The 19369-nt window shown below is 48.1% G+C and overlaps 1 long non-coding RNA gene across 2 annotated transcripts in view; it reads left to right on the forward strand.

Annotated features, from left to right (window-relative positions):
* The first annotated feature begins 17764 nt into the window (after nt 1–17764).
* Nucleotides 17765–19369, forward strand: part of LOC126069265 (uncharacterized) — a 126009-nt gene continuing 124404 nt past the window's right edge. For both annotated transcript variants that reach the window (XR_007515896.1, XR_007515897.1), the window contains exon 1: nt 17765–19228. This is a non-coding gene — a long non-coding RNA (uncharacterized LOC126069265). The remainder of the gene's footprint in view (nt 19229–19369) is intronic.

Here is a 19369-nt window from a genome sequence, read left to right on the forward strand (position 1 = left end):
GAGGATTGGTGTGGAGGAGCTGGAGTGAGCGGCAGACCTCCTGGTGGGAGGACCAGAGCAGCACAGGAGCCCGTGCCTTCCAGCTAGGTCACCCTACAGGCGGCCGTGCCGGCCCCAGAGCGGCCTCGGAAGACGAGGCCAGCCTTGGCTCTACCTGTTACTCGTTGTGTGTGGGCCTTCTAGGGGCCATGGCCCAGTGTGCCCCTGCAACTTTGTCCCCCCTGGCACATCCAGCCTGTTGGCATCTGGATTTTATGGTGCAGAATCGAGGCCCTGAGAGGCACAGGCTATGCCGCGGTCGCTCGGGAGAGAGGAGGTATCCCACAGGATAGGGGGCTGGAGGAGCCGCATAGGGACCATGACCACCCCAAGGAGGGGAAAGAACTGCTCCCAGCTGAGGAAGTCAGGAAAGGACCTTCAGAGGCCACTGCCGCCTGAGATTTGGCCCTGGAGAGATGGCAAGGGGGATGGGGAAAGAGAAGGGGTCAGGCCAGAGGAGCCACCAGCTTAAGTAGAGGCTTGGAGGTGGGACAGCCCCTTCATGGGACACCAAAGTTAGATATCAGACTAAGGGGCGGCCAGAGCCAGGTCTTCCCTAATGAGATCCGAATACCGTTTTGAGGAGCAGGGACTTGAGCTGGCTGAACGTAATAGGGAGCCATGTACAGAGCTAGTGCGGGGCCACACAGGGCCAGAGGCTCGGGCTGGGGAGACCCCACCAGCCTAGAGGTAGTTGTGGGATTCCTGGCCCAATTCTGGGCTGTGGCTGTGGGGACGGGCAGGAGGATCTGAGAGAGGAGGGAGGGACACAGTGAGGACTCGGAGGACATGGGACGGGACGGGCAGGGGGGGCAGACAAGGCCCTCCCTGAGAAGGATCACAGGACAGCTTGGGCCAAGGACACGGGGGTCGTGAGGCAGCTGGGCCCAGGGTCTGAACTACAGAGAGGCATTCAGGATGGAACGGGGATGGGAGGCTTTGGCCCTCAGAGGCTCTGGGGTGAGATAAGATAGCCAGAAAGAGAGGCCAAAGGATAGGACTGAGGAACACCACACTGAGGGGCAGGAGCAAAGGCAGAGATGGGAGGAGCAGAGAGGTGGGTGGGGCTGAGGCGAAAGGGCCCTGGGGACAGGCAGCTCATGTCCAGAGGGATGATGGTAGGACGAGGGCACTGATGTCAGGATGCTGGGCACCAGAAGCCCCCCACCCCAGGGCCGTCCTGAGTGAGGCCTCAGGATGAAGATCCAGGGCACGGGGTCCTGGTCCATCTGCCAGGTGGGGCAGCCGTCCCCAAAGGGCGGTGGGGTGGCGGGCCTCAAGGACAAAGGCAGGCAGGGGCAGAGGAAGGAGCTATGGCTGGGAGCTTAATGGCCCCAGAAAAAAAAGAAACATAAAACCAGAGAATTATGGGGAGACATAAACAGAGCTGTCAGGTCTTAGCTGCGGGGAGACGGCTGAGCCTGGGGAAGAACTGCTGGCGGCTGAGCCAGGATGCTTGCATTGCATAAGAAGACAGAAGTTATAAAAGGAGGGAGATTAAGAAGATGCTGCCCCTCCACGCTAGGCTCCCGGCGGATTCTGTTCTCACGCCCCAGCCAGACGCACGCCGACCCTGAGGGGCCGCACGCTGACCCTGAGGGGCCGCACCCTGACCCTGAGGGCTGGCTGGCGTGGCCTGGCCTGGCCAGGGCAGGGGCCAGGGCCTGTCAGGGGTGGAGGGGCCAGGTGGGGGCTGGCATGCCGGGAGCTGGGCCCAAGGATGGAGGCGGTGCTGGCCGCGGCAGTTTATGGGCGCTGACACACCCTGCCATCTTTCATTTTCACCACTGCTGCTGATGTCATTAGCCAAGCACTAATGGGCTTAAATTTCACCTTAAACCATCCCCGCTGTCCTCGGCAGGTGACAAATGCCCTGTTCTTGCCGGTGCTGCAAAGCTGCCAGGCAGGCTTCGCATAGGGCAAGCCCCTCCCTCCTCTTGTGCCCTTCTGGCTCCCCAGGGCTCCCAGGGACCCGGCTGGAGACATTTAAAGGTCAGGGGAAATCCTGGGGGGTCTCAGAACCTGGAGGGAGGGGTCGGGTGTCTTGGGAGCTTTGGAGGCATTGGGGTGACGTGGCATGGGGAGGAGGGGCCCAGGGTCTGGTGGCCCCTCCCTGTTTGCCACGCAAGCTTCCTAGGCCTGGCATCACAAAGGGGGCGGTGGCAGAGGGGATCCATGGGCAGGCCCTGGGAACTACCTGCCATGTTCTTAGAAGCTTTAGGGAAATCGTGTTTTGTTCAGGCTAGCAAAAATAGCAATGGTGATGCTTTGGGCTGGAATTTCATTCATTCATTCATTCAGTCAGCAGACACTGGCTTATGAGTCTCTGCTCTCGAATGTCTGTCCAGAACCCTGATTAGCAGCTCTTTTGAATCCCATGAGAGAGAACGAGGTGGGGGCGGGGGGCGGGGGGAGACAGTCTTTCTAGCAGTGGCTCTGAAGGTAGGAGGGAAAGTGACAAAGGTGCCCTGGCTGGGGGGTACGGTCCCACTGGCCTATACACTGTGCAAGGAAGGCGTGAGCCTGAAAAGGAGCGGGGCAAGAGTAAAGACAGAAGCAGCTGCAAGGGCTCCTTGGAGTTTCCTCGCTCGTGTTTGCACATGTCCATGGCCACGGCCACTGCCACCTTTGTCTCCCAGCAAGGGGCTGGTGCCCGAGGGGTGGCTGGGCTTATCCACCATGGAAGTGGAGCAATCCCTTTCCCATGGGAATCTCTCACCTTCCAAGTCCCCGGCACCCGCCTCTGTCATTGTGTTGGGAGTGGGTACCCACTGACAGCCAGCCGGTGGTGAGAGGAGGTTATGGCCAGAAGAAGGCCACCCTACAGGCCTCGGTGTCACACTGTCCCCTCCCTTCCCAGGCTCGTGCCCTCCCCCTGCAGCGAGCCAAGGAGAATGGAGAGGTTGGTGCCTGCTACAGTGGGAGGCAGGGGTGTGAGCTGGCGCTCTGTGGCCCCCTTGCCCTCTCTGTTCCTTTGCTGACTCCTGCACATCCCTCAGATCTCAGGAGAGGTGTCACTTCCCCTAAGAGGCTTTCTCTGGTCTTCTGTTCCTACCCACCTATGATCTGGGCCCCTCCTTCTCCAGGAGGCTATAAAATCTGTGCTTATCTCTGGCTCCTCAGTTCCTGGCACCTGTGTGGCACATAGTAGGTGCTTAGTAACTGTTTCTCAGATGGGTGGGTGGATAGATGAGTGAGTGGATGGGTGGATGAGTGGGTGGGTGGATGGGTGGATGGATGTGAGGTGGATGGATGGATAGGTGGGTGTAAGGGAGGGATGGATGGATGAATAGATGAATGGGTGTGAGGGTGGATGATGGATAGGTGGGTGTGAGGGATAGATGGATGAATGGATGGGTGGATGGGTGGGTGATAGGGTGGATGGATGGACAAATGGGTGGGTAGATGAGTGGGTGTGAGGGTGCATGGATGGATGGATGGATGGGTGGATGGGTAGGTGTGAAGGTGGTTGCATGGATGGGTGGGTAGATGGGTGGATGTGAGGACGGACGGACGGTTGGGTGGGTGGGTGGGTGGATGGATGGATGAATATGAGGGTGGATGGAGATGCCATGTGGTTTGTGAGGGAGCCCCTAAGGGCCAGGAATTGGGGTTCTGAGCCTTGGGCAAGTCACTGCCTCTCAGTGGACTTCCACGGCAAGTGTAGGAGCTCAGGGTGAGCTGGGATGAAGGTGGAAGCTCTGGAAAGCAGTAGTCAGATGCTCAAAAGACAGTGTTCAGTGGAACAATTTTGCTCAGAGTCCCTGCAGCCATCAAAAGCCCCCTTCTTCGGAGGAATGCCAGCACCCTCCATTCTTGCTTACACCCAGGATCCTTGCCCTCGGTTGCAGACTTGGAGTTGGGCTGGTCGAGTGCAAATCTACACTTTGCTGCTCCCCCCGGGCCCTCCACCTCTGAGGCTTCGATCCCACTCTCTAAAGCAGATTAAAGCAATTCGACAAAGAAGGCACTTCCCTCACTGCCCAACTCACAGAGGGCACCCAGGGAACATGGAGCTTCAGATCCCAAAGCCTGCATGAGCTACTCTGCACTAGCCCCGCTGTGAGCACCACACCCCAGCCATAGCACCCTGGCCTTTCTGCCCTGGCCAGCACTGCCTGTGGGGAGCTGCGTTTGAAGCTTCCAAAGCCTAGCCTGACCCCTGAGCCATATTTACCTAGGATGGTGCTTTTGCCACTTACCAGCTGTGTGACTTTGAACAAGTGCCCCAACCTCTCTGTGCCTTAGTTTCCTCATCGTCTGTATAGACCACACAGAAGAAGGTTTGGCACAGGGGAGCACTATACGAGAGAGACATGGCTGTGGGGATGATCATGACAGAGCACCTTTATGTCCATTTTCTCATCAATCTTTTGCTTGCCCTGTGATGTGGGTCCTGACCACCATCCCTATTTTACGGGTGAGGAAACGGAGGCCCAGAGGTGTAAAGTGGCTCTGATGAGGCCACACAACTTGCCAGGGCCTCAGGTACTTGGTGTTCTTTCGAAAGACTCGTGAGGCTCTGGTCTGGAAAAAGCCAGGCCTGGGCTGGGGTGGAACACAGGAGCCTTTCTGAGCCGTCTCTCCCCAGGCCTGTGGCCACAGGGCCTCCAGCCAGTTGGCCAAGTCTGTTCCGCCTGACGTGCCAGTCAGGGAACACAGACAGCCAGCCCCTGTACCAGGACAGTGTGGCCGCCCCCCTACCCCGATCCGGGGAGGGGACAAGCTGCTCCTAGGACCGAAGGGGGCTGGAATCAGATGCCTACCACTCCAAGGAGCTCCTGGCTTCCTGGCCTCACCTCCACAGGCAACAAGGGCCAGTCTGGGATTTTCTTGAACTTTCCTCTGTTATAAATATTTACTTTTTAAAAATAACAGCTAACTTATTGTATTCTTCTCTGCCGGCCAGAGCTCTAACTACTTCGTGTGAGTCCTCTCATTTGATCCTGCACCGCCCTCTGAGATACATGCTGTCACTGCTGTTTTACTGGTGAGGGAACTGAGGCATGGACAGCTCCCGCAGCCAGAAGTGTCAGAGCCCAGATTTGGACTGGCCCCGGGGGAGAGGCCCACTCCTAGACTGCCTCCTAGGCAGCCCCGGCTTCTGGCATGGCTCGTAGGGCTAGCCAGCGCCACCAACCCGCCTGTCCCTTCCTTCTGATGATTCAAGGAAAGCACATGGTTGATGGAACGTACAGGAACATGTGAAACCAGGAGCTGTTCCTTTAGGACCAGACTGGACTTAATCCTTGACCCTTGCTGCAGTGGGGAGCTGCCCATACTACTTAGGGTTGAAGCCAGTTCCTGCTTCTGTACCCCGCAAGGCTGTCCACCCAGAAGTGAGGACACAGCCTATTTGGGGATTCGAATGTGGTTTACCCCTTGGGGCCTCGGTTTCCTCATCCGTAAAATGGGGGCGGGGACAGGTGATTCCCGTTCTGCCCTTTGCCCAGGCTGGCATCGCGTCCCATCCTGCTGATAAGAAAACTGGGGCTGTGGGGCTAACCTGCTGGCCTAGAGCTGAACAGCTGGAAAGTGGCAGAGCCAGAACTTGTACCTGAACTGGGCCCTTTCTTCAACCACCTTGCATAGTCCAAAGGGTAGATATTTATTCATATAACAAGTTTTTAAATCTTTTAGGAGACATCACATGCTTATGGTTAAAAAAATGAAACACATGGATACACTTTCTACACAGCTTTTTTTCACCAGACTTGGGGGCTTACTCCCCGCTAATACAGAAACTTCCTTACTCTTTCTAGTGTCCAGTGGTTTAGAATTTCCCAAATGTGTCCCCCTCAGAGGGACACTTAGGGGCTCTCAGTCCTTTGCTCCCATGGACAATGCTTTGTGCAGACGACATTGGCCAGAGCAGAACGGCTGGGCAAAGGGCACATGAAATTTCTATTTCTGTCAACACTGCCAAAAAGTTCTCCAAAGAGGCTGTCCTGGCTTACCCCCACCGCCCCGGCTAGACTGGGGCACCTTTTCCTCACACCTTCATCACCCAGGTGGATGGGGTGCACAGTCATGGCGCCTGCTCTGTGCCAAGGAAACCAAGTGGGGTGTTTCCTTGGTGTGCTGGGAGGAGCCAGAGCCCAGCCCTGCAGGCTCAAGGAACCGGGCCTGAGCCCCTCCCACCACACACCCCTCACCACCTGTGAGCTTGGACAACAGGCCTCCCTCTCTGGGGCTCACCTGTAAAACAGGGGCGGGGGGTAAAGTACCCCTCTCGCGGGGTTGCTGTGAGGACGAGGTGAGTTTGTAGATGCACAGTGCTAAGGACTATGCCTGGCTGTTCTTAGTGGCCTGGGTGACGCTGTGTCCCAGGGACTCTTGCTGATGGGGTGGGAGCCCCACCCCTGGGGCTGATGCTCAGGTGGTGAATTTCAAGGCGAGGGCAGACGGGCGCAGGGAACCATAAAGGGAAAAGAGGGTATCAGTTTATCCCAGCCTCCCCCTATATAGATGGGGGAACTGAGGCCCAGAGAGGCCCAGGACCTGCAGCGTTTGCAAGCTTCTTGGTGCAAAACTGCTTATGCTAGCTGAGAAGCAAATGCCATATGCAGGGTCTGGGGCTTGCCCAGTTCACTGCAGGGACCTAGCTTTAAAACAAAGGGCCCGTTGCCGGGGCCCTGGAGGGCGCTCCCTGGGCAGGACAGAACCTGTATCATCCCCTTGCCAAGCCTAGCCTCCAGGACTCAGCAGGACCTGGAGTTCTAGGGCTGAGCCCTCGCTGGTCTAAATGCGATCCATAGACCAGCAGGCTCAGGTCACCTGGGAGCTTGCTGGAAAAGCTGACCCTCAGGCACCCTCCCTTCCCATCTGTCCACTCCCTCCCCACTCAAAGCATCAGAATCTGCATTTCACCAAGGTCTCTAGGCAATTCCTGTCGGAAGTGAGAGAACCCAGCCAGGAAAATAAGGGAAGATGCCTTTGGGGACAGGATATATCTCTGAGGGCACTCCCAGAATGCCCTCCACACCTTTCCTGCAGACCTACTATGTTCCAGACACAGGCAGCTCCCCAGGAGACAGAGGAGGATCATGTGTGGACTTGATCCCCATGAACACAAGAACTGTAGTGCTGGGAGTTGCTGCCCTTCCCTGGGCCTCTGCCAGCTGCCAAGCCCACAACCCCAATTACTCTCACGAATCCCATTAATGAGAGCATTTACAGTGAGGAGCGGGAAGCTCAGAAAGTGTGAGCGAGTGGCCAGGGTCATCCAGCAGGTATGTGTGCAGGGCTGAACTTGAATCTAGAGCTGTCCAGCTGTAAAGGGCAGCAGAGAGGCGGGAGCAGAGGAGGCCGCCCCCACCCTGAAGCCAGCTCACGTCATAGCTGGCCATTGTGAATCCAACACCCCTCTCTTGCTCACTGCTCTTGGGAGCAGGAGAGGCCAGTAATTCTTCAAGGCTGCATAAGAAAACGAGCCAAGAGGGGGTTTCCTTGGACTTTCTAAAACAAGACAGCCTAGGGGGTCAGGCCATGTGAGCATCATACAGCTGGAAGAGGCTGTCTCTCCCAGGTGCCGTTGACTGGAAGCGAGTGGGAGGGTGTTCCGGAAGGGTCTGGTGCAGTGGGAGGTAAGGCCAAGGGGGCTGGGCCTGGGAGTACCAAATGGGCCTTTAGCGGTAGGCTCAGAGACTACTCTACTCACTCTGGGAGAAAACGGGACTATTATTGGGCATGGCCAGGTGCTGCACTGAGACAGTACACAATATTGGGGAAGCCAGCACAACTGGCATAAGTCAAGGTCATGGTAGGTAGCTCCATAGACACATCCAAACTCCCTGAGGGACCGAATTGCTGGGCTGAAGGATGTGGGGACCATGATCTTGGGGAACATCTAGCTCAATTGACATAACATGGTTTATAAAAATATGTTCTACATTCTACTTTGGTGAGTAGCATCTGGGGTCTTAAAACATGTCAGTAGCCATCTAGGATACTGCACTGCTCTCACCCCTTCTGGAGCAAAGAAGAATGAAGAAAACTAAAGATACAAGGGAAAGATGAGTCCAAAGGACTAATGGACAACATCTACCATGGCCTCCACCAGACTGAGTCCAGTACAACTACATGGTGCCCAGCTACCGCCACCGACTTCTCTGACAGGGATCACAGTAAAGGGTCCCAGACAGAGCTGGAGAACAATGCGGAACAAAATCCCAACTCAAAAAGAAAGACCAGACTTGCTGGCCTGACAGAGACTGGAGAGAGCCTGAGAGCATGGCCCCCGGACACTCTTTCAGTTCAGTAATGAGGTCACTCCTGAGGTTCACCTTTCAGCCAAAGATTGAACAAGCCCATGGAACACAACAAGACTAAAGGGGCACACCAGCCCTGGGGCAGGAACTGGAAGGCAGGAGGGAACGGGAAAGCTGGTAATAGGCAACCCGTGGTTGAGAAGGGAGAGTGTTGACATGTCGTGGGGTTGGTAACCAAGTCATAGAACAATGTGTGTACTAACTGATGAGAAAATTGCTTGTTCTGTAAACCTTCATCTAAAGTACAATATTAAAAAAAAAAACAAAAAACCTAGAAATAGAAGTGCCATACAATCCAGCAATCCCACTCCTAGGAATATATCCTAGAGAAATAAGAGACGTCACAAGAATAGACATATGCACACTTACATTCATTGCAGCATTGTTCGCGATAGCCGAAAGATGGAAACAACCTAAGTGCCCATCAACAGATGAATGGATAAACAAATTATGGCACATACACACAATGGAACCCTACGCAAAGATACAGAACAATGTTGAATCCAAGAAACATCTCACGACGTGGATGAATCTGGAGGGCATTATGCTGAATGAAATAAGTCAATCACAAAAGGACAAATATTGTATAAGACCACTACTATAAAAACTCACGAAAAGATTTAAGCACAGAAAATAACCGTCTTTGATGGTTAGGAAGGAGGGGAGGGATGGGGAGGGAAAAACACTAGACAACGGATAAGTGGGAACTTTGGTGAAGGGTAAGACAGCACACAATACTGGGGAAGCCAGCACAACTTGACCAAGGCAAGGTCATGGAAACTTCATAGACACATCCAAACTCCGTGAGGGACTGAATTGCTGGGCTGAGGGCTGGGGACCATGGCCTAGGAGAAATCTAGCTCAATTGGCATAACATAGTTTAAAAAGAAACATTCTACATCCTACTTTGGTGAGTAGCGCCTGGAATCTTAAAAGCTTGTGCACAGCCATCTAAGATACTCCACTGGTCCCACCTCGTCGCGAGCAAGGGGGAATGAAGAAAACCAAAGACACAAGGGAAAGATTAGTTCAAAGGACTAGTGGACCACTACTACCACAGCCTCCACTAGACTGAGTCAGGCCCAACTAGATGGTGCCCAGCTACCACCACCGACTGCTCTGACAGGGACCACAGTAGAGGGACCCAGACAGAGCTGGAGAAAAATGTAGGACAAAATTCTAACTCACAAAAAAAGACTAGACTTACTGGTCTGACAGAGACTGGAGAAATCCCAAGAGTGTTACCTCTGGACACCCTTTTAGCACAGTACTGAAGTCTCTCCTGAGGGTCACCCTTTAGCCAAAGATTAGACAAGCCCATAAAACAAAACGAGACTAAATAGGCACACCAGCCCAGGGACAAGGAAGAGAAGGCAGGAGGGGACAGGAAAGCTGGTAATGGTCGAGAAGGTCGAGAAGGGAAGAGTGTTGACATTTGGTGGGTTTGGCAACCAATGTCACAAAACAATATGTGTATTAATTGTTTAAAGAGATACTAATTTGCTTTGTAAACCTTCATCTAAAACACAATAAAAAACTCTCAAAAAAAAAAAAAAACAACAAAACGCTGCCACTCTTTTTTTAAATATTTATTTATTTTTATTGTGCTTTAAGTGCAAGTTTACAAATCAAGTCAGTCTCTCATACAAAAATTTGTATACACCTTGCTATGTACTCCTAGTTGCTCTCCCCCCTTAATGAGACAGCACACTCCTTCTCTCCACCCTGTATTCCCCGTGTACATTCAGCCAGCTTCTGTCCCCCTCTGTCTTCTCATCTTGCCACCAAACAGGAGCTGCCCACACAGTCTCATGTGTCTACTTGGGCAAGAAGCTCACTCCTCACTAGTATCATCTTCTATCCTATAGTCCAGTCCAATCCCTTTCTGAAGAGTTGGTTTTGGGAATGGTTCCAGTCTTGGGCTAATAGAAGGTCTGGGGACCATGGCCTCCTGGGTCCTTCTAGTCTCAGTCAGACCATTAAGTCTGGTCTTTCTATGAAAATCTGAGGTCTGTATCACACTGCTCTCCTGCTCTATCAGGGATTCTCTGTTGTGTTCTCTGTCAGGGCGGTTATTGGTTCTAGCTGGGCACCGTCTAGTTCTTCTGGTCTCAGGCTGATGTAGCCTCTGATTTATGTGGCCCTTTCTGTCTCTTGGGCTGGTAATTACCTCGTGTCTTTCGGTGTTCTTCATTCTCCTTTGCTCCAGGTGGGTTGAGACCAATTGGTGCATCTTAGATGACCCCTTGCTGGCGTTAAAACCCCAGACGCCACTCACCAAAGTGGGATGCAGAATGTTTTCTTAATAGATTCTGTTACGTCAATTGACCTTGACGTCCCCTGGAACCATGGTCCCCAGACCTCCGTCTCTGCTACTCTGGCCTTCGAAGCATCCGGTTTGTTCAGGAAACTTCGAAACTTCTTTGGTTTTGGCAGAGTCCAGTTGTGCTGACCTCTCCTGTATTGTGTGTCGTCTTTCCCCTCACCTAAAATAGTTCTTATCTACTATCTAATTAGTGGATACCCCTCTCCCTTTCTACCCTCATAACCATCAAAGAATATTTTCTTCTGTGTTTAAACTATTTTTGGAGTTCTTATGATACTGGTCTCACGCAACATTTGTCGTTTTGCAATTGACTGATTTCACTCAGCATAATGCCTTCCAGATTCCTCCATGTTATGAAATGTTTCACAGATTCATCGCTGTTCTTTATCGATGTGCGGTATTCCATTGTGTGAATATATCATAATTTATCCATTCATCTGTTGATGGACACCTTGGTGGCTTCCACCTTTTTGCTATTGCAAAGAGTGCTGCAATGAACATGGGTGTGCGTATATCTATTCATGTGACGGCTCTTATTTCTCTAGGATATCTTCCAAGGATTGGGGTTGCTGGATCGTATGGTACTTTTATGTCTAGCTTTTCAAGGGAGCTCCAAATCGATTTCCAAAGTGCTCGTACCATTTTACATCCCCACCAGCAGTGTATAAGTGTTCCCGTCTCTCCACAACCTCTCCAACGTTTGTTATTTTGTGTTTTTTGGATTAATGCCAGCCTTGTTGGAGTGAGAAGGAATCTCATTGTAGTTTTGATTTGCATTTTTTTTTAATGGCTAATGATCATGAGCATTTCCTCGTGTATCTGTTAGCTACCCGAATGTCTTCTTTAGTGAAGTGCGTTCATATCTTTTGCCCATTTTTTTAGTGGGTTGTCTTTTGGTAGTTGAGTTTTTGCAGTATCATGCAGATTTTAGAGATCAGATGCCGATCAGAAATGTCATAGCTAAAAACTTTCTCCCAGTCTGTAGGTAATCTTTCTACTCTTTTGGTGAAGTCTTTGGATGAGCATAGGTGTTTGATTTTTAGGAGCTCCCAGTTATCTAGTTTCTCTTCTGGTGTTTGTGCATTGTTAGTAATGCTTTGTATACTGCTTATGCCGTGTATTAAGGCTCCTAGTGTTTCCCTTATTTTTTCTTCCATGATCTTCATCATCTGAGATTTTATATTTAGGTCTTTGATCCATTTTGAGTTAGTTTTTGTGCATGGTGTGAGGTATGGGTCTTGTTTCATTGTTTTGCAGATGGATATCCAGTTATACCAGCACCATTTGTTAAAGGGACTGTCTTTTCCCCTTTTAATGACTTTGGGCCTTTGTCAAATATCAGCTGTTCGTCTGTGGATGTATTTATGTCTGGATTCTCAATTCTGTTCCATTGGTCTATGTATCTGTTGTTGTACCAGTACCAGGCTGCTCTGGCTACTGTGGTAGTGTAAAAAAAAAAAAAGAAAAAAAAGTGTAATATGTTCTAAAATCAGGCAGTGTGAGGCCTCCCTCTTCGTTCTTCTTTCCTCAGGGAGAGATAGTGAGCCAGCCACACAGTCTACTCACACCTCTGGAACCAGAGAAGACAGCGCTCTTGGCAAAACTAAGTACTTGCGTTTATTTTACCATGCCCCCAGTCCCCAAGCCGGCTTCAGTGGCAGACCCCAGGTGGTGGTGGGTCTGTGGCTCTCTAGCCGTGGTTGGGAGGCCAGGTCTGACAGAAGGGGGGAGAGGTGGTGTACGGGGATAGGTGGGAGGGAGAAAGAAAAGGAAGAATGAGAAAAAAAAAAAACCTAATAATAAAATAAAAATGGCGGAGGCTGGTGAGTGGGGACAGGGTAGATCTGAGGGCCAGTGGAAAGGCAGGGAGATGATCTACGGGGCTAAGGGTGAGGGAGAAAGAAGAGAAAGAAAAAAAAAAAAGCAGAAAAAATTGTGGCAAAGAGGGAGCTGGTGGGTGGAGATGGGGCAGAACCAGTGTGGCGGCAAGCCAGTGGCTCTCTAGCCTAGTGACATAGCATGGTCCATCAGGAAGGAGTGGAGGTGGCATACAGGGCTAAGTGGGGGAGGGGGGGGAGAAAAAATATGAAAATGATAAAACAATAAAAATGAAGCTATGGGAGCCAGCCGGTGGGGGTGGGGTGGACCCAAGGTGGTAGCAGTCTGATGGCTCTCTAGCTAGTGGTGCAGCATGGCCCGTCAGGAAGGGGTGGAGGTGGTGTATGGGGCAGAAGGGTGAGGGGTGGGAAAGCGTGTTTCTCCGGGTACCAGGTGCTATGTCTCCTTTTGGGAGCTCCATGAAGTTGTCTTCCTGTACTCCCCATCCAGGGTCCTTGCTGGCTGTGTTCCAAGGTGGTGACATTGTGCAGTGTTAGTTGGCAGGGAACCTCCAATCCGTATATCTCATCATTCTGTTTTTCATCAGTTTCTTCTTCCATTGGGTGTTTGATCTAGTTCTTCACCCCTTCATTTGATACTTAGGGTTCCAGGATTGATGTTTGTATCTGTTTTACTTAGGTTTTCAGGTCTTTGTTGCAGAGGGCTGGCGTGATACATCTGTCTATGGTGCCATGTTGGCTCCTTACCTTAACATTGGTGATTTTAAAAACCTTCTCCCTTGGTGTCCTCTCTCCCATTTCTGTCTGCGATGGTTATCTCTTGGTAGACTGTCTAGGTAGCTGTCATCCTGGGACTTCGTCTGGGGTTGAAATTCCTGTTCTGAATTGCACACCTTTCTCTTTACTGTTTTATTCATTATTTTTGTTCGTTTGTTTGTTTTTTGTAACTCAGGCTTATGAGGTAATTTACATACTGCAAAATAGACTCATTTTAGGTGAACAGCTCTAAGAATTTTATAAGTGTATATTGTTGTGTAGCCATTACCACACTTAAGATATAGGACATTTTCTACACCCTGAGTTGCCTCATGCCCTTTGCAGACAAACCCTCCCCCAGCCTGTGCCAACCACTGATCTATGTCTCTATAGTGTGTGTGTTTTTTTTTTGCATTAATGCTGTTGCTTGATTTTTTATTAAGTAAAAGGTCATATAACACAAAATTAACCATTATAACCGTTCTGAAGTTTACAATTCAGTGGCATTTAGTACATTACAATGTTCAACCATCACCTCTATATAATTGCAGAACGTTTTCATCACCCTAAAAGGAAATCCTGTAGCCATTAAACAGTCTCTACATATTCCCAGTTCTCCCCTGTCCCTGGCAACCACTAACCTGCTTTTTGTCTCGGTCGGTTTACCTATTCATATCTCATGTAAACAGAATCATACAATATGTGTGTGACCTTTTGTATCTGGTTTCTTTCACTTAGCATAATGTTTTCAAGGTCCATCCATTCGTAATTAAAAAGAAAGAATGAAAATGAATTAATTGGTAACTCAAAAGGATCAGAAACAGCACGGAAGTAATCAGAAGAAAACCACAAGAAAGGAAGTTAATAAAGATAAAAGCTGAAGTTAATGAGGTAGAGAATGAGGAATGATAAAGTTGTCATGGCAAAAATTTGGTCCTTGAAAAAGTCAACAACGTTGACAAACTAGCGACCCTATAGGACAGAGTACAACCGCCCCATACAGTTTCCAAGGAGCTCCTGGCGGATTCGAACTGCCGACCCTTTGGTCAGCAGCCGTAGCACTTAGCCACTGCGCCACCAGGGTTTCCATTAACCTAATAAAGTAAGTTAAAATACACAAATAAGCATAAATATACAAAAAAAAAAAAAAAGACAAGGGAGAAATTAGTATCAAAACAACACGAATTTATGAGCAGGAGACTATTTTGAAGACCTCTATAGAAAAAATAGAAAAAGAATTTGAATGCTTGGATGAAGTGGATAATTTCTGGGGGAAATGTAATTTATGAAAATTAACCGCGTTGGAGATAGAACACTAAACAGACCAATTTGAGCAGAAGTAATAAAGTTGTCAAGGATAAATGCATCAGACCCACGTGATTTTGCAAAGGAATTCTACTCAGCCTTCAAACTCAGAGTGTCCCAAATGCTATAGAAATTATTCCAGAAAATGGAAGCAGAGAGAAAATTTCCAAACAACTCTTAGGAAAAAATATACTATGGATGACTAAATCAGATAAAAAAAGATAGTACAAAAAAGGAAAAATACAGAATGGTTTCATTCACGATTACCAAGACAAAAATCCCTTATATAAACTTTTAGCAAGCGGAAGGTACATCACAGTAAGAAAATAATACATTATAACAAAGTAGGGTTTATTTAAGGAATGCAATATTGATTAAATGTTGTAAAATCCATTACAGTAATACACTGTACTAACAGTTCAAAAGAAAAATGATGTGATATTTTAGTTTTCCACTCTTTCTTTTTAGTATTTATTATGTTTTAAGTGAAACTTTAAAATTCAAGTCAGTCTCTCCATTCTGCCACTCTCTGTCTCTTTATTGGTGCATTTAGTCCATTTACATTCAGCGTAATTATGGATAGGTATGAGTTTAGTGCTGTCATTTTGATGTCTTTTTTTTGTGTGTGTTATTGACAGTTTCTTCTTCCCACTTAATTTTTTGTGCTGAGTAGTTTATCTTTATATACTGTCTTCTCCTCTTATTCGTTGTTGTTGATTTCGTTTCTGCTGAGTCTCTATTTTTTTCTTGTATTTTGTTTTGATGAGTAGGATTGTTAGTCTCCTTTGTGGTTACCTTAATATTTACCCCTATTTTTCTAAGTTTAAATCTAACTTTTATTTCTTTATATCGCCTTGACTTCCTCTCCATATGAAAGATCTATGACTACATTTCTTAGTCCCTCTTTATTGTTTTAATGTTGTCTTCTTTTACATAATGACATCGCTGTTTTCCCTGTTTTGAGCATTTTTTTTTTTTTTAATCTTGGTTTATATTTGTGATTTCCCTGTCTGGGTTGACTTCTGGTTGCTCTGTCCTGTGTTCTAGCCTTGGGTTGATATCCGATATTATTGGTTTTCTCACCAGAGAACTCCCTTTAGTATTTCTTGTAGTTTTGGTTTGGTTTTTATGAATTCCCTAAACTTCTGTTTATCTGGAAATGTCCTAATTTCGCCTTCATATTTGAGAGACAGTTTTGCTGGATATATGATTCTTGGCTGGCAATTTTTTTTCCTTCAGTGCTTTATGTAAGTCATCTCATTGCCTTCTTGCCTGCATGGTTTCTGCTGAGTAGTCCGAGCTTATTCTTTCTGACCCTCCTTTGTAGGTGACTTTTAGTTTATCTCTAGCCGCTCTTTAAATTCTCTCTTTATCCTTGGTTTTGGCAAGTTTGGTTATAATATGTTTTTTGGTGACTGTCTTTTGAGATCTACCTTATGTGGACTTCGATGAGCATCGTGGATAGATGCCAACAAATCTTCAACAATTCTCTCAGTATTTTCTGCATTTATGTTCATGAGAGATATTGCTCTGTAATTTTTGTGTGTGTGTGTGATGTCTTTACCTGGTTTTGGAGTCAGGGGTATGCTGGCTTCATAGAATGAGTTTGGGAGTATTTCATCATTTTCTGAAATACCTTTAGTAGTAGTGGTGTTAACTCTTCTCTAAAACTTTGGTAGAATTTTCCAGTGAAGCTGTCAAGGCCAGGGCTTTTTTTTGTTGTTGTTGGGAGTTTTTTTTTTAGTTACCTTTTCAATCTCTTCTTTTGTTATGTTTTTGTTAGTTGTTCTACCTCTGTTTGTGTTAGTCTAGGTAGGTAGTGTGTTTCTAGGAATTCATTTCTTCTAGGTTTTCACATTTGTTAGAGTACAGTTTTTCATAGCAATCTGATATGATTCTTTTAATTTCAGTTGGGTCTGTTGTAATATCACCCATGTCATTTCTTCTTTGGGATATTTGCTTCCTCTCCTGTTTTTCTTTTGTCAGTTTGACCAATGGTTTATCAATTTTGTTATTTTTTTCAGAGAACCAGCTTTTGGTCTTGTTAATTCTTTCAATTGTTTTTCTGTTTTCTATTTCATTTAGTTCAGCTCTAATTTTTATTATTTGTTTTCTTCTGGTGCCTGATGGAGTCTTTTGTCGCTCACTTTCTATTTGTTCAAGTTGTAGGGACAGTTCTCTGCTTTTGGCTCTTTCTTCTTTTTGTATGTGTGCATTTATCGATATAAATTGGCCTCTGAGCACCGCTTTTGCTGTGTCCCAGAGGTTTTGATAGGAAGTGTTTTCATTCTCGTTGCATTCTCTGAATTTCTTTATTCCATCCTTAATGTCTTCTATAATCCGGACTTTTTTGAGCAGGGTATTGTTCAGTTTCCAAGTGTTTGATTTCTTTTCCCTGCTTTTCCTGTTATTGATTTCCACTTATGGTGGCATAGTGGTTAAGTGCTACGGCTGCTAACCGAGAGGTCAGCAGTTCAGATCCACCAGGTGCTCCTTGGAAACCCTATGGGGCAGTTCTAGTCTGTCCTATAGGGTCACTATGAGTCGGAATCGACTCGACGGCAGTGGGTTTTTTTGGTGTTTTATGGCCTTATGGTCAGAGAAGACGCTTTGTAATATTTCAATGTTTTGGATTCTGCTAAGGCTCGCTTTATGACCTAATATGTGGTCTATTCTCGACAATGTTCCATGTGCACTAGAAAAGAAAGTATACTTGGTTGCTGTTGGGTGGAGTGTTCTGTATATGTCTACCAGGTCAAGTTGGTTGATTGTGGCATTTAGATCTTCCGTGTTTCTATTGAGCGTCTTTCTGGATGTCCTGTTCTTCACCGGAAGTGGTGTGTTGAAGTCTCCTACTATTATTGTGGAGCTGTCTATCTCACTTTTCAATGCTGATAGGGTTTATGTATCTTGCAGCCCTGTCATTGAGTGCATAAATATTTAATATGGTTATATCTTCTTGGTGTATTGCCCCTTTAATCATTATATAGTGTCCTTCCTTATCCTTTCTGATGGATTTAACTTTAAAGTCTATTTTGTCAGAAATTAATATTGCCACTCCTGCGCTTTTTTGATTGTTGTTTGCTTGATATATTTTTTTCCATCCTTTGAGTTTTAGTTTGTTTCTGTCCCTGAGTCTAAGTTGTGACTCTTGTAGGCAGCATATAGATGGATCATGTTTTTTAATCGAGCCTGAGACTCTCTGTGTCTTTGGAAGCCCTGGTGGCGTAGTGGTTAAGTGCTGCAGCTGCTAACCAAGAGGTCGGCAGTTCAAATCCACCAGGCGCTCCTTGGACAGTCTGTGGGGCAGTTCTGCTCTGTCCTGTAGGGTCACTATGAGTCGGAATCGACTCGATGGCATAGGGTTTGGTTTTGGTTTGGTGCCTTTATTGGGCTTCTTTCTGGGTGTCCTGTCTCCTTTACCAAAACAAAGCGGTGTGTTGAAGTCTCCTACTAGTATTGTGGCGCTCTCTATCTCACTTTTCAATACTGTTAGAGTTTGTTTTACTGTTACTCAGCCTGGAAGCCACACAGCATTACTTTCACTGTACTCCATTGCTGTAGCAGCCACAAGCCCACCCACATTCAACGGGAGGAGACAAAGACTGCTCCTCTCAGTGGAGGCTGTCAAGGTCTCCCTGTAGAAGAGTATGTGGGATGGAGCTCTTGTTGTGTCTATCCTTGGGAAATACACTCTGCCACACTGTGGTTATTATTACCATTTGTACATGTCTAGAAATGATGGTGAATCCATTCTCTCGACTCTCTCCAGGTGCTTTGCTTTCTAAAGCTGTGTTGGTAGACCGTGAGCCACACGTGAGTTTTGCATATCTTTTTTACCACGTGGTTTACAGTGGTAGTGATTGGTGCCTTGAAGTCATGAGCTGTGCATCTACTACCACCTTCTGACAGTAGATCGTAATTGCAGATTTGGTTTAAACCTCTTTCCTTGGATCCAACAAATAATTGCTCACAAAGCAGGTGAGAACACTGTCACTTGTCCTCATCTAGAAAATGGGGATAACGACAGCATCTCCTACACAGGGTGGTTTGTAGATTGAATGAGTCAATACCTATACTCACACCAAACGGGCCAGCACATGGTGTTACACTCGAAAATTTGTTATGATTCATGCTAGGACCCAGGGCCGATGGTTAAAATTCATGGGGCATGCCGGGTTTGAGAGGGAACATGAAGGACAAATGGAATAGACTGAAAACTGAAATCTCTAGCAAACAAGCTGTCCTCCAGGGCCCGGCACACGGGAGTCACTGGAGGGTGCTGGCTGAATGAGTGGGTGAAGAAGGCGACAGCAGAAATGCAGACCAAGCTGGAAACCTGTCACATCCTGCTCACAGACAGCCCCTTCCCCACATGAAGGGGAGAGGAAGAGGAGGCATCTTTGATCAGACACAGGAGTCACTGTCACCATGTGGAGACCTTCTTCCAGCTGAGGAGACTCCTCAGGGCCCCCTTCACGTCCTTATTCCTTAGGCTGTGAATGAAGGGGTGGAGCGTGGGTGCCACCAACTCATCAGAGCAAAGAGGAAGAACTGGCAGAGGAGACTGAGGATCAACATGTGGTGAGGAGGGGGAGAAACGGAGAGTGTGCAGTGGCATTCTGGAACAAGGCTGAGGTCCCCAGGTGTCAGGAGGTGGAGTGATCAGTTGTCACGTGATGCTGAAGGGTCATGTACGAGGAGGTCTGGGAACCCACCCTGGGTTTAGTAACGAGACGGCGGTGGTTTGAGGGGAGGTGAGGGTGCTAGGAGGGACTGGGAAGTGAGGAATTGGGGACAGAGAGCCCAGACAACCCTTGCGAGGGGTGGCACTC

The sequence above is a fragment of the Elephas maximus genome, chromosome X (genome assembly GCF_024166365.1).
Source record: "Elephas maximus indicus isolate mEleMax1 chromosome X, mEleMax1 primary haplotype, whole genome shotgun sequence".
Classification (NCBI taxonomy): domain Eukaryota; kingdom Metazoa; phylum Chordata; class Mammalia; order Proboscidea; family Elephantidae; genus Elephas; species Elephas maximus.